The 14,977-nt window shown below is 34.0% G+C and overlaps 1 pseudogene; it reads right to left on the reverse strand.

The window, feature by feature from the left end:
• Positions 1–1,096: 1,096 nt before the first annotated feature.
• Positions 1,097–11,452, reverse strand: LOC112822945 (DDB1- and CUL4-associated factor 13 pseudogene; annotated as a pseudogene).
• Positions 11,453–14,977: the final 3,525 nt, after the last annotated feature.

The raw sequence follows: 14,977 nt of genomic DNA on the forward strand, positions 1-14,977 counted from the left end.
TTTATTTTTTAAAAAAAAGTTTTCCAAGAGAGGAGATGGAGAATCAGAAAGATTTGTTTAGTTGGTGAGTGTAGACCTTAGCACTTTAGCTGCCATTCCAAGATCAGAGAGCAGCTTCTAGAACCCTAGTTTCCAAAGCCTCATCAGACCTGATAGATTTGCACTGGCAAAATGGATACCTTGTATAAGCTCTGCTTCTTCCCATGTTTAACATAATTTCACATGTGAGTAGATGCGTGTATATGATTCAAGAATACAAGTCACCTCTGGAAACTTACCTGGAATCTGTTCAGGAAAAGGTTATTTTTTAGCGTTCTGGCCTTTGCAGTACAGGAAGTCTCCCCAGAAGAAAAGTTGGGACAGATGAAGCATGAGCCAGTCCTTGCCTTCACCAGGCTTACATTTTAGAGAAAACATAAGACAAAAAATAAACAAATGGCAGACAATAACACTCCTAAATGCTGTTATTGGAAGATCAACAAACTTTAATAATGAAAAATGCTTAGGTTTGGAAACAGTCAACACAATTTGTTCCCTACAGGAATTTTTTTCTGAGAAAAAGGGTGTTTTATTATCTTGACTTGACTATAAATTATAATTATTATTTATAAAAGTTATATAAGTGATCATCTTTAAAGTATCAAAAAGCCAAATACAAATAAAGCACAGAAAATTATTGAATCAAAAAAGTTCTGACGTAATTCTTCCACGTTATAGGTAATCATAGGAAGAATCATTGCAATAATTACCCAAAGTAATATTAAAGTTAACAAAAAGATGTTTGATCTTAAATGTAAATTCAGATGTATAGTATATCTACAATAATAGATCAGTGTGAAAGTATATCTACATTTTCTAACAGTAAAAGTAGGTAAGTTGGCAAATGCTGTATTCCTCAATGAAATAAGAAAGCAGATCAAGGATAATATATTGGATAGTCTTATCAACCAGACCACCTTTCAGGATAAAATTTCAGGGTAGTGTTCTACACATGTAGCTGAATTTATTATTCTAGAGCCAGTATTTTTATTTACTGAGTTTGCAAATAAAAATGTAACAAATAATTATATGTCAGGACTGGTAGGAATACCAAGTGTTATTTCACAACTGCCACTATGTATTTCTTCTTTTCTGACACCATCTACACAGATCCAGGCTTTCTGTGTTTGAGATGATTCACTTCCTTTCATTGAAGAGTTTCTTTCATGATATGCTCTTCCTGGATCTGGCTGTAGATAGATTTTGATAGATATTGGTGACAAGCAATGCATTTTATATGAGGATGATGTTGAAATTTCTCCTTCAATTTCTGGTTATAATCTTTGGCTGCTCTTTCTCGTGATGTAAGTATACCCAATTTTTCGGAAGCATTAGCTCTCCATGACCCAATGTTCATTTCATCAGACCCACACATAATATATTTGCTGTTAGAAGTCCATTTTTCCCAGATAACATGTTGCATTCTTTTTGTGTGATAGACTTCCCTGCTTCTATTTTTGTCCACAGGAAAGATTCAAATAGCTTTATAAAAACTAAGAGACACAAACTCTTTCCTAGTGGGAAAGTGATCCACATCAAGCACCACAGATCACATGTACAGTTACAAGAGTGTGCAGTGCATGTGTATCAAAAGTATGTAAGTTGTAACTTCATTTGCTGCAGTAAAAATGAAAGCTTCTATAAGGTTCCAACAAATTGTATTTGTTCTCATCTCTAAGATGACCTTTTTTAGAGGAGTAGCTTGCCTCATATCATGAAGCACTATATTCCTGTCAGAAGCACAACTTCCCAAGAAAAATGTCTCAATTGGGTTAAATTTAACACTATTTATACTGTTGAATCCCCAGGTCATACAACATATAGGATTGTTTCTTTGTTCATCCCAAATGTCTACTTGATGTTCACATGTTGCAAAAACAGCTTCTTTCCAGTGATGATCAATTCCTGTATATACTCCCTTTCCTAATATTGTATGGATTGGTTGGTTCCTCCTCTTCTCCATCCATTTTCCACTACTTCACAGTTTTGTCATCACCAATGGTAAAAAAAAAAAAATGTCCCACATGAATGAGTACATATTCTTTGTATAAAACCCTCATGTGTTTGTACTGTACAGATAATTTTCATTTGTCAAGTTCCAAATTCTAACCTCTCCATCATATGCTCCAGAAAGGACCATAGCCAGGCTCTTTGGATGCATTGCCAAGCATTGACATCATCTCGGTGACCATCCAGGGAAGCAAGGAATGGTTTTGCAAATACCCGTTCCAGTTTGGTAGCATTTAAAGCTCTTATAGATTCTCATGGGACCTTAAAAGAATGTAAGGTAGGATCATAGTTTCTTGGAACTGGTGATGTAGATCCAAATCTTTCTTTCCTGAAAGTTCTGAATCCTCAAGCTGCCTTTTCTGGTTCCTGTATTTTTCCATTAGTCTTTACTGTTGGCATGGAAGTACTAAAAAGAACCTCAGAAAATCTCCTGGGTTCCAAACATAGTCCTCCTTGCTTGTACCATACCAGCAACCAATTTCCCTTGGTAATTGGGATCCCTCAGTCTGTTCCTTACAGGAATTTATATAATAGTGCCAATGTGATATAGTTATTGAAATACACCATTTGGCAGTCATTGCGTGAATTGATTTGGGATCCTGAAAGACAGTGTGCGAGTTTGGTTGTGTGCTGCCACTTTTGAAGGAATTCTATTGGACTCAGTAAAACTGATCCGTTAAGTTTGGAATATTCATGTTATGAAAATCAAACTTGATTAGGGCTTGACCTAACTCACACTCTCCAGATTTTAGATGTGACTAGGTTAACACTAAAGGGTACAAAATATGGATTATTCATTCTATTAAGAGGTTCAAAGGAAAGCAGTTCTTTTGGTTGAGTGACCCTGAACAAATAATACAAAATTGAGTATAGAACACTGATGCTTAAACTGTTCTTAGTGATAGACCCTTTGAGAATCTAGTAAAAGCTATAAACACATATTCCAGACATGCTGAAATATACACATATATGCATATACAAATACTTTACAAATATCAGCTGGTTCGTAGACCCTTTCAACTTCTGAGATCTCTTAAAGTCTTGTCTTGGCTTAAGAAGTTATAGTCTACAATCACATGCTTTCTTAAATTTCTGAGGATTTTGAGTTTTCAGTTCTCAAAAAGTGGTAATATATGTACATGCATGATACACATATAGCATATATATACATATATTATGTGTGTGCATATCTAATACATAATACATGTATATACATATATAATACATATATAAATGAAATATATCCTACTAAATATCATGCTAGCAAAGGAGTGTAGCCTACCTAAGTCAGTTGTCTCAAAAATTGTTACTATGCACCCCCATCAGTAACACATTTTTGAGAATATTCTACTACCCAGTTTTCCAGAGGCTAGAAAATTACTCCATTTGTTTCTCTATTTACCTCTGTCACACAGTAATGAAATATAAGCAGATTACTTAATACCAAATGAGTAGTGGTGTGATCTTGAGCAAGTCATGGATCTTTCCTAGTCATGTTTTCATCTATAAATTTGTTTTATAATTTGATTAATCTTGTTCAGTGCTAAGATTTTGTAATTCTTTCAGTTGATGCTAGAATATGGGATTGTATTTATTGAATTATTTTTGACAGACAAAGACAATATATGTCTTATATGAGCAGGTCCTGTTATATACATTATGCCTCAACAATATGAAATAGTAAACTGAAATAAAAGGGAAATTTCTTATGCCCTAACTCCAGTATGAATGAATGAATACGCTTCTCTTTAGGAACACATATTACCTCTTTAACCCATGATAATGAAGCTGTCACGGGGTGTGTGTATGACCTGAGTCTCAGGGTGCTCAGAGCAGCATGAGTAGTGATAATGCCCCTAGGACCTGGTCTGTTTGTCTTTCATCCTAAATTTGCTAAAGGAATGGGGTGGGTAAGGGACTGAAATAGAATGGCTGTGGCTAAATGTGCAGGGGCCTCAAAGACACTGATTAGCCAGGAAAGTATTAATAATCAGAGTAACCATAATAAAGTTATCTCACGACATGAGTAATAGTATGCAAAGCTGAAGAGTGTCTGTGCCTGCATCTAGGGAGTAGATTTAGGAAACCTGGTTTGTTTTATTATTATTATGGATAGAGTGTTTAAAACTAAAATGCTAGGTCGCCAATCCAAGGGGAGGATGCTGGAATGAGGACCAGTATGACATTTGATAACAGGGCAGGGTGTTTAAGTGGGAGGCAGCACTGGTGGCTTTATAATTTGCTGTTTCATTTCTGTTTGGCTTCTGCTTTAACCAGCTGGCATGAAGGATCTCTCTGGTGTTTTGAATCAAGAAGGGAATAAAACATACTCAGGCTTCACTACAGATAACGTGAACATTTTGAATTTGGTTCATGGCAAGAGAAATGTGTACTTTGGATTTATATTTTAGTAGTGGTGGTATGTTGGCTGAACTGATCTCCTTTATGACGAGAATTTATTTGTGCAGTAGTGCCTGGATTTAAGAAAGGCAATATACACCTACAGAAGGAAATATTTATCTCATCTGAAAACAATTGACATCTATGAACAATGGCTGCTTAATGAGAAAATATCTATTGGCAAATAATAGAAATTGTTGAATTTTGGTTGCGGGATTAAGCAGTGTTTTTTCCTCTTAGCCTTATCTTGATCTATTTAGCTTGGATTTGTTACTTGCATTTAGTCATTGTTATACAATTATGAAAAAAAAGAAAAATTTTTATACCCTTTGTCTTTGAAGTGATCTCTGCTTTTTATTTAATTTTCTAAGAATGTATAATGCATAACAAATATAGATATATGATCTTAAGAGTACATTTCAATTATTTTTATCTATTAATCACACCTTTGTAATTACCTCCCAGATCAAGATATACAATATTATTAGAAGCTTCCCTTATACTCTCCTAGCCACCACCACCATTCCATCCTTAGATCTGGCCGAACATCACCAATATTATTCTGCTTGGCCAACTCACATTGACTTGGCTCCTCCCACATCCCCAAAGAGAACTCTGTTATGACTTCTATCACACAGATTGGTTTTGCCTATTGGGGACATTTATATAAATGTAATCGTATAGTATTTTTGTGTATATGTCTGTTTTCTTTTACTCAGTGCTATGTCTGTGAGACTATTCATGTTGTTGCTTATAGAAATAGATTGCTCATTCTCATTGTCATGCAGTATTCCATTTAGAATATCAATATTCTAAAATTATGTACGTTCTTCTATTCATGGATATTTAGGTTGCTTCCAGAATTTCACTATGTCAAATAATGAAATTGTTAATTTTTTGACTTGTCTTTAAGTGAACATATATGTTCACATTTGCAATATCCAATAGTGTATTTGTTGTGTCATAAGATATTGATATGTTTTGCTTTAGGAGATATACTGCTAGACAGCTTTCCAGAAACATTGTACTTACTCATATTCTCACTGGCAGTACTTGCCCCCCAGCATTTCTGGCAGATGTATAGTGGTGTCATTGTGTGTGTGTGTGTGTGTGTGTGTGTGTGTGTGTGTGTGTGTTTTATGTAATTTTTTTTAAAGCCTTTAATTTGTTTAGAGCAGTTTTAGGTTCATAATAAACCAAGAGGAAGGTACAGAGATTTCCCATTTGTCCCCTCCCCCCATCCATGCATCCTCCCCCATTATCAACATTCCACACCAGTGGTACCTTTATTAGTATCGAAGACCTGCATTGATACATCATAATCACCCAAAGACCATAGTTTACATTAAGATTCAGTCTTCCTGTTGTATGTTCTGTGGGTTTGGACAAATGTGTAATGACATGTATCCATCATTATAATATGATACAGGGAATTTTCACTGCCCTAAAAATCCTCTGTGCTCCATTTATCCCATCCCCTGCCCACAATGATCCAATTATCTTTTTCCTGTTTCCACAATTTTTTCTTTCCAGAATGTTAAATAGTTGGAATTATAGAGTGTGTAGCCTTTTCACACTGGCTTCTTTGACTTAACAGTATTCATTTAAGGTTCGTCCGTGTCTGTTCATTGCTTGATAGCTCATTTCTTGTTAGAACTGAATAATATTCTATTGTTTGGAATCTAGAATTCTATAATTTTCTATTGTATTCCAGTTTATTAATTCGTTCACCCCCTGAGGGAAATATTGGTTGCTTTCAAATTTTGGCAATTCTGGATAAAGCTTCTGTAAACATCTGTGTGCAGGTTTTTTTGTGTGGACATGTTCTCAACTCCTTTAGGTAATTACTGAGGAGAGTTACTGCTGGATCAATGGTAAGAATATGTTAGTTTTGTATGAAGTCACCAAACTGTGTTCTAAATTGTCTGTACCATTTTGCATTTTCACTAGCAATGTATAAAAGTTCCCATTGTTCCACATTCTTGCCAACATTTGGTGTTGTCAGTGTTCCAAATTTTGTCCGTTCTAATACCTATGTAGTAACATCTCACTGTTACTTTAAGTTGTATTTTTTTGGTGACATATGATGTAGAATATCTTTTCATATGCTTACTTACTCTCTGCATATTTTTTTGGAGAAATGTCTGTTTAGATCTTTGGCCCATTTTATTTTATTTTATTATGTTAATCACCATACATTACATCATTAGTTTTTGATGTAGTGTTCCATGATTCATTGTTTGCATATAACACCCAGTGCTCCATTCAATATGTGCCCTCTTTAATACCCATCACCAGGCTAACCCATCGCCCCCACCCCCCTCCTCTCTAGAACCCTCAGTTTGTTTCTCAGAGTCCATAGTCTCTCATGGTTCGTCTCCCCCTCTGATTTCCCCCCCTTCATTTTTCCCTTCCTGCTATCTTCTTTTTTTTTTAAACATATAATGTATTATTTGTTTCAGAGGTACAGGTCTGTGATTCAACAGTCTTACACAATTCACAGCACTCACCATAGCACATACGCTCCCCAGTGTCTATCACCCCATTTTGGGAGGCACTTTCTTCTAATAGGCCAAAATAAGCCCAAAATCTAGTGTGTGACACTGATCTATGCACCAGCCTGATCATATTTGATCATATTCTATTTTTTTAAATCTTTTTATTTTCTTTTTTTTTTTTTCTTTCTTTTTCTTTCTTTTACCCCAGTTTCAGGTCTCTTCTGATTTGTTTAGTGTATATTTTTCTGGGGTCGTTGTTACCCTGTTAGCATTTTGTTCTCTCATTCATCTATTCTCCTCTGGACAAAATGACAAAATGGAAAAAATCGCCTCAAAAAAAAAAGAACAAGAGGCAGTACTGACTGCCAGGGACCTAATCAATACAGACATTATTAGTAAGATGTCAAAACTAGAGTTCAGAATGATGGTTTTAAAGATACTAGCTGGGCTTGAAAAAAGCATGGAAGATATTAGAGAAACCCTTTCTGGAGAAATAAAAGAACTAAAATCTAACCAATCGAAATCAAAAAGGCTATTAATGAGGTGCAATCAAAAATGGAAACTCTAACTGCTAGGATAAATGAGTCAGAAGAGAGAATTAGTGATATAGAAGACCAAATGATGGAAAATAAAGAAGCTGAGAAAAAGAGAGAGAAACAGCTACTGGATCATGAGGGCAGAATTCAAGAGATAAGTGATACCATAAGACAAAACAATATTAGAATAATTGGGATCCCAGAAGAAGAAGAAAGAGAGAGGGGGGCCGAAGGTATATTGGAGCAAATTATAGCAGAGAACTTCCCTAATTTGGGGAAGGAAACAGGCATCAAAATCCAGGAGGCACAGAGAACCCCTCTCAAAATCAATAAAAATAGGTCAACACCCTGACATCTAATAGTAAAACTTACGAGTCTCAGAGACAAAGAGAAAATACTGAAAGTAGCTCGGGAGAAGAGTTTTGTAACCTACAATGGTAGAAACATTAGATTGGCAACAGACCTATCCACAGAGACCTGGCAGGCCAGAAAGGACTGGCATGATATCTTCAGAGCACTAAATGAGAAAAATATGCAGCCAAGAATACTGTATCCAGCGAGGCTGTCACTGAAAATAGAAGGAGCGATAAAAAGCTTCCAGGACAAACAAAAACTAAAGGAATTTGCAAACACGAAACCAGCCCTACGAGAAATATTGAAAGGGGTCCTCTAAGCAAAGAGAGAGCCTAAAAGCAACATAGACCAGAAAGGAACAGAGACAATATACAGTAACAGTCACCTTACAGGCAATACAATGGCACTAAATACATATCTTTCAGTAGTTATCCTGAATGTAAATGGGCTAAATGCCCCAATCAAAAGACACAGGGTATCAGATTGGATTAAAAAACAAGACCCATTGATATGCTGTCTGCAAGAGACTCATCTTAGACCCAAAGACACCCCCAGATTGAAAGTGAGGGGGTGGAAAACCATTTACCATGCTAATGGGCAGCAAAAGAAAGCTGAGGTGGCTATCCTTATATCAGACAAATTAGATTTTAAACCAAAGACTATAATAAGAGATGAGGAAGGACACTATATCCTACTTAAAGGGTCTATCCAACAAGAAGATCTAACAATTGTAAATATCTATGTCCCTAACATGGGAGCATCCAATTATATAAGCCAATTAATAAGAAATGCAATCATATGGCCCATTTTAAAATCAGTAGTTCATTTTCTTATTGTTGGGTTTTAAGAGTTCTTTGTATATTTTAGGGGTGCCTGGGTGGCTCAGTTGGTTAAGTGTCGACTCTTGATTTCAGCTCAGGTCATGATCTTGGGGTCCTGGGATCAAGACCTGCTCTGTGCTCAGTGGGGAGTCTGGTTGAGGATTCTTTCTCCCTCTGCCCCTCCCCCCACTCATGTGCAGGCACTCTCTCTTTCTGTCTCAAATAAATAAATAAATCTTAAAAAATAAAAAAAAATAACTTCTTTGTATAGTTTGGATAACAGGCCTTTATCAGATCTGTTTTTGCAAATATTTTCTCCCAGTCTGTGGGCTTGTATTCTTATTCTCTTGACATGGCCTTTCACAGAAGTTTTAATTTTAATGAAGTCCAGCTTATCAATTATTTCTTTTATGGATTGTGCCTTTGGTGTTATATCTAAAAAGTCATCATCATATCTAAGGTCATCTAGCTTTTCTCCTATGTTATCCTCTAGGAGTTTTATTGTTTTGAATTTTATGATCCAGTTTGAGTTAATTTTTGTGAAGGGCACAAAGTCTGTCTAGATTATCTAGATGCTTTTTTTTTTGATGAATCTAGATTCATTATTCATCAACATGTGTATGTCCAGTTGTTCCATAACATTTATTGAAAAGACTATCTGTGATCTATTTTATTGCCTTTGCTCCTTTGCCAAAAATCAATTGACTGTGTTTGCATGGGTCTATTTCTGGTTTTGCTATTTGGTTCCATTGATGTACTTCTCTATTTTTTCACTAATATCACGTTGTCTTGATTACTGTAGTTTTACAGTAAGTCTCAAATTCAGGTACTGTGAATCCCCTGGCGTTGTTCTTCAATATTACACTAACTCTTCTGGTTCTTCTGCTTATCCATCTAAACTTTAGAATCAGTTTGTCAACATCCACAAAATACCTTGCTGAGATTTTGATTGGGATTGTACTGAATCTGTAGATCAAGAACCACTGATACGTTGACAATACTGAGTCTTCCTTCCTATTCATGGTCATGGAATACCTTTCCATTTATTTAGTTCTTATTTGATTTCATTCATCAGAAATTAATAGTTTTCCTCTTGTAGATCTTAGACATATTTGTCACATTGTGGTTTTAATTTGTATGCACTTGATGGCTAATGGTGTTGATAACTTTTACATGTGTTTATTAGCCATTGGATAGCCTCTTTGTGAAATGCCTGTCCAGATGTTTTGCCTACTATTTTCTGTGGGGTCATCTATCTATGTTTCTTGAGTTGTAGAAGTTTTTTATGTAGTTTGTTTATTTTTCCTGAACATTGTATATAATTATGTATGTATGTGTCTCTGTGTGTGTATATGTGTGTATCATATATATACATATATATATATGTTTTTTTCTCATTCTGCCTTTTAAACTGTCTTCATGGAGTATTTTGATAAATAGGCACAAATTATTAGTGTTATCTTTAGCAATGCCTTTTGTTTCCTCATTAAGAAAGCTGTTATTTTGGTCATGAAAACATTCACGTATATTATCTCCTACAACCTTTATTGTTTTGTACTTTACATTTAGATCTACACTTCATCTGGAATCAATTTTGGTGTATTTAGGACATAAAGATTAAGATTTATTAACCTAATTTTCCCCCACTGCAAAGCAATGTCACCTCTATCATAAGTCTGTGGCTGTTTATATGATTCTGTTTTCTGGATGCTTTATTATATGCCATGGGCCAGATTTTCTATTCTTGTGTCAATATCATAAAATCTTCCTTATTATGATCTCTTGGTAAGTCTTGGTGTATGGTAATGTAAATACTCTTTGTTTTCTTTTTTTTTACTGTTAAATTTTATTTTATTATGTTATGTTAATTACCATACAGTACATCATTAGTTTTTGATATAGTGTTCCATGATTCATTGTTTGCGTATAACACCCAGTGCTCCACGCAGAACGTGCCCTCTTTAATACCCATCACCAGGCTAACCCATCCCCCCAACCCCATCTCCTCTAGAACCCTGTTTGTTTCTCAGAGTCCATAGTCTCTCATGGTCCCTCTGACTATTTTCATTTAAGATCGCCTTGCCTCATCTTGACCTTTTTGCATTTTGATTTGAATTTTAAAATAAACTTATTAATGTCTATAAAATAAAATTTTGACTTTAATTGGGATTGAATTGAACCTATTTAATTAATCTGTGTAATTTGGGAAAGAATATATTTACAATCTTTAATAAATTCTTTCATTTATTTACCTCTCCTTTAATTTTTCTAAGTAATATTTTATAATTTTATGTGCAAAGATTTTGCACAATTTTTATTAAATATATAAGAATTTTATGTGCTTGATGCTAAAATTAATACCTTCTTTTAAAATTTTTATCTTCTAAAAAAATTTTTATTTTCATGTTAAATTTACTTATTGATTCTAACAGTTTATGAATGCTTCTGGATATTTTGTATACATGATAATACCACTTGCAAACAGTGTCCATTTATTTATTCTTTTCCAAACTTTATAATTTTTATTTCTTTTGATAATATTATTGCACAGGCTAGGGCATCCAGTGCAAAATTAAATAAAAGAGATGTTATCAGACTTTCTTGTTCCCAGTCTTGATGGGAAATTTTTGATATGTCTTAATTAAATATAATGTATTATGTAGATATTTGTAGATATCCCTTACCAGATTAAGAAGATTCTCCTCTATTTTTAGTTTGCTAAAAGTTTTTATCATGGGAGAATATTGACTTTTATCAAAAGCTTTTCCTGTATCTATTGCTATAATTACGCCATTTACCCTTTATTCTGTCAGTGTGATGAATTAGATGGATTGCTTTCTGAATGATGTTAAACTTCTCTTTAGATCTAAAATAAACCTTACTTAATGTTGTAATATTGTCTGTTTTATGGTTTTATTTGCTCATATTTCATTTAGAAATTTTCAACTATGTTTTCCAAAGAAATTTGTCTGTAATTTTCCTTCCTCGTTATGCCCTTTTAAAATTTTAGAGTAAAGACTGGGCTGATCCCATAAGGTGAGCTGGAGACTGTTCCTTGTTTTTCTCTTCGGTGAAAGTGTTGTGTAGAATTATTATTTCTTCCTAAATGTGTGGAAGAATTCAATAGTGAAGTCATCTGGGCTAGATTTTGAAATGTGATTTTTTAGTATGAAAACCAATAATATATTCAGTTGCTTTAGTAAATAATGGGATAATCTGAAGTTCTATTTTGTTTTATCCTGTCAGCTTAAACATATTTTATTATTTTCCCCCATCCTGGGAAATGTTTTTCTCATTTCATTTAAATTAAAGAAAAAATAACTTAGGACTGTATTTCATTATACAAAGCAAAACATTTTATAAATTTCATCAGTTACATCAAATATATTAAATACTATATAATATTAGTAGGATATTTTACCAATAGGTAAACCTTTATATGCCTCTTTGATCAATTGTATTTATTTCCTAGTGAGATATTAGATTAATTAAAATAAGAATATGTTTTTGATAAACATTATTGATAACCCATGTCCTCTACATTTCAAAAACCGTAAAAGCTGTGTAGTTCCAATAAAGCCCCAGTGTTTTTGTTTGCTATTAGTTGGTTTTAAGAGTTCTTTTCTATTTTCCTTGATCATACTTCTTTTTAAGGTTAAAGTGCTTGCTAATGTGAAAAACTTAACAGTAGTAAGTTAATTATTTAGAAAATTCATGTCTTCACTGTCTATTTTTCATTGTCAGTATTTCATAAAATATACTGTATCTCTTGCTTCTACCCCAGCCACTCTCTAGAATTTCAGTTAGTTTTTATTATATGTGCATTTATTTTTCTCAAACATTTAGATAAAAAAACCCACAAAGATTATAAATTTGGTCTCATTTTTTAAGAGAATTAATACAGATTGCAGTTCCTCCAGAAATATCACCTAGGTTGTAAAATGCCCTCAGCACTATTTACTTTTCTCTCCTTAGAAATGGGTTCAGAGTAGAGCAAACCACAGGTAAACTCATAGGGTTTCAGTAGTGATGGTGACATGAGGTGAGGGAATAGTAAGGGCAACATTCAGGATCTGGGTCAAGAATATTAGTGAGGGCCCCACCAATTCAAATTTAGGGTAACTTGTATGAAGTCCCAAGGCAAGGACTACACAGGCTGTCTTTATTAGGAGTTTGGTTATACAAGCTCTGGGTCAGCTCCCATTCTTTGTGGCTATCCAGGCAGGCCATCTCACCTAGTTAGTGTGGCCAGGTAGACCAAGGAAAGCACCAACAACTGGGTGCTTTTCATTGCTAATCCTGGCCTTGACTCACTCTGTGACCTTTCTTGGTGTGTTTTTTCAGCTGGAAAGTGAAGATAATAATAATGAGCTATTTAACAAGGGGTGTTGTGTGGGTTAACAGTTAATAACATGTTTCATAAGACAAGGCAGCATTGAACTTGTAAATACTAATAAAGTTTCTCCACACTACAAAGTAAATTAGTGCTTCTCTTGAAGAAAACCCAATATGCCAGAACATGAACATGCAAAGCAGTTGAAATAAGGTGAATTTTTACTTGATAGAAGTAACTTCATTTTCTAAAAGAATACTCCAGTTTTCCTTTTGATATTTGGTTCATCCCTTGCACATTTAAAAACTTTATTATAAAGTTTATCCATATCTTCTATTACTTTAGTGTTTTGTTCTTAAAATACATATTTTGATGTGATTGGATACAATTTTTTTTCTCAAAAATTGAACTAAGAATAAATATATAGCTTACTACCTGTATATATAAGTCAACTTCATTTATATAAGGTTTTTTGTTAATTCTGTTGCTTCATCGTGAAAGATTCTTTTGTTACTTGGGGAAATTGTGTTAAACTTAATGAATTTAAACTTATACATAGCTTTCTAGGACTCTAACATATCACAGCCGGTAACCAATCTCCAATAGCTTAGCCCTGAGCCAGCTGTTTATAGGCAAAATTGTACATGCCCACTAAATTAATTCTCCATACAATTTACTTCATTCACTTTCTGTTTACTTGCTTTGTTATTCACAAAGATGAGGAAAAATCACAGATATATATGTAAAAGTACTATGAGCTTGCTAAAAGATCGTCAAAAGATGATGATAATTTCTAACCACTAAAAAGTACTTATTGAATTCAGGAATTATTATTGATATTACCAAGACAAAGTCAAATGCAAAAAGCCAAAAAAATTATACTGGTAGAGGAAAACTTCAAATAGAAAAATTGGACCCCATGTTTAGTAAGTATTGTTAAAATAATTTGGAAAATGCTCTTCCTTTCATTATATAGATCTGAATGTCGTTTTTTATTTTATTTATTTTTTAAATTTTATTTTATTACGTTAATCATCATACATTATCTCATTAGTTTTTGATGTAGTGTTCCATGATTCATTATTTGCATATAAAATAAAATAATAATAATTTGGAAAATGAAAAGGAGTGACTAGGCACTTAGTTGAAATTTTGCCCAGGCTATGACTTAATGTTTTACAATGCTATTAACAATTGTTATCATTTTAGAAATTTTTGAAAATTTTAATGGGAAATCAGGGTATTTACAATACACATCTTATTTGATCTTTACAAATAATGTACCTCTGACCTCATTAGTTCACTTAATATTTGTAAGTTTCTTGAGTGATATGAAGAGTATATATAATTCTTTTCTTTCTACAAAAGGAAAATGAGACTCTGACTGTTCAGTTATTCTTTTTATTTTTTCAAAAAATATTTATGAAGCTTTACCCAGTCATACAACTAGTTAGAAATTATACTAAAATTATCTTTGAAATGTCTGTCAAGTCCCCCTCACTATGTCATATTGCTTCCATTTTTTTTACCTTCTAGATTATCTTCGCTCATTTTTCAGTCTACTTCTAACTTCTTTCTACCACCTAACTGTATACATATACATACATGTATAAAGGGAGAGAGACAGAGAGACAGAGAGAGACAGAGAAAGAGAGAGACAGAGAAGAGGAGAGAGAATGGCCTTATATGGAGGTGGTATGGAACTACTTGTTTATTTTTTGTCTGTTCATTAAAATGTCCCACCTAAAATTAGGTGTCAATTTTCTATAAATGACATAAATGAAGATAAACCATAAAATTATGGGAAATCTATACTGCTTTCATCATTTACATGATTAGCCTTTGCAAATAGAAAAGTCTTGGGGGGCACCTGTGTGGCTCAGTCGTTGGGCGTCTGCCTTCGGCTCGAGTCATGATCCCGGGATCCTGGGATCAAGCCCCGCATCAGGCTCCCTGCTCAGCGGGAAGCCTGCTTCTCCATCGCCC

Source organism: Callorhinus ursinus, unplaced genomic scaffold (assembly GCF_003265705.2).
Source record: "Callorhinus ursinus isolate GAN/ISIS: 27379988/994484 unplaced genomic scaffold, GSC_fseal_2.0 scaffold5, whole genome shotgun sequence".
Lineage (NCBI taxonomy): Eukaryota > Metazoa > Chordata > Mammalia > Carnivora > Otariidae > Callorhinus > Callorhinus ursinus.